Genomic DNA, 1,683 nt, shown 5'->3' on the forward strand with positions numbered 1-1,683 from the left:
TATGTATGTATGTATGTATGTATGTATGTATGTATGTATGTATGTATGTATGTATGTATGTATGTATGTATGTATGTATGTATGTATGTATGTATGTATGTATGTATGTATGTATGTATGTATGTATGTATGTGATTACAGGAACAGCTCTAAATTGGTTTAAATCACATCTATCTGATAAATTCTAATTTGTAAATGTAATGAATCTTCTTCATACACCAAAGTTATTCATGGAATTCTTAAGGGTTCAGTGCTTGGAACAATACTCTTTACTTTATACATGCGTCCATTAGGTAAAGTTATTACACTGCATAGGATCAGTTTTCATTGTTATGCTGATGATACATACAGTAGTTATATTTGTCCATGAAACCAGATGAATCCAATCGGATACTGTTAAGATATTTTTGGACTAGTCCTATGTTTTTGATCTGCTCAGAGACGGGATTATAATGAAATTATGACCCGGTTCTGACTGGGTTAAACTTGGCCAGCAACTCTAAGAAGAGTCTCCCTGGGATTCAATATCTGTCAAGGAGTAATGACACGGGACATCGGGGCTCTTCCGGGTCTGTGAACGCGTCACAGACCGGAGAGTCCAGCGCTGTAAATTGTAACGTTTTCCTGCCTTGATTTTAATACAATTGGTAAAACTTAATTGATGTTTCCTTGATTTATTGATAATGAGAGTTGCCACTTCTGAGGGAGGTTCGAGCTGGGGGGAAAGACATGGGCTGGAGGGGGTTTCCGGGTCCGGTGGCCTGCAGCCAGCTCCCGTCTTTAACAATACTTAGACTACAAGCATGTCTTAAAGACATAAAAACCTGAATGACCCTTAATTTTCTGCTTTTAAACTCAGACAAGACTGAGGTTTTGGTTTTTGGACCTGAGCACCTTAAGAATATTTTTTTCAGTCTTTCTCCCTCCTTGGATGTCATTAATCTGGCCTCCAGCTCTAATGTTAAAAATATTGGTGTTATTTTTGATCAGGACATGTCTTTTATCCCCCACATTAAAACGTTTACAGACCCGCCTTCTTCCACCTGCGTAATATTGCTAAAATTAGAAACATCTTATCTAAGAATGATGCAGAAAAACTGGTTCATGCATTTGTCAAGTCTAGACAGGACTATTGCAATGGTTTATTATCTGGATGTCCAAATACTTCTTTAAAACGTATTCAGTTAATTCAAAATGCTGCTGCCAGAGTCTTAACTGGAGTTAGGGTTGGCTTGTTATGCTGCTATAGGCTTAGATTACTGGAGGACAAATTGACCACATTTATTAAAATTAATTGTTAGAAATGATATCAAATGAAAATTATTTAATTTTATCTTAACGTGATTCTTGACCTGCCACTGTGTATCTGTTCCTCCTTCCTGTTCCTCTCTAACCCATCCAGTCGAAGTAGATGGCCGCTTGTCCTGAGCCTGGTTCTTCTGGAGGTTTCTTCCTCATGTAGGAGTTTTTCCTTTCCACTGTTGCCTTCATGTTTGCTCAAGATGAGAGTTCTGTGATGAAGTTAAATTCAAAGCAGTCTGCTCCTCAGATAAATAATGTTTTTAACTTACTTTTTATATATATGAATGTACAGTGCCCTGAGATGACTTCTTTTGTGACTTGGCATTATAAATTGAACTGAATTGAGATATATATACACACACACACATATATATATATATA

This window comes from Nematolebias whitei, chromosome 10 (assembly GCF_014905685.2).
Source record: "Nematolebias whitei isolate Nwh7 chromosome 10, NemWhi1, whole genome shotgun sequence".
Taxonomy (NCBI): Eukaryota; Metazoa; Chordata; class Actinopteri; order Cyprinodontiformes; family Rivulidae; genus Nematolebias; species Nematolebias whitei.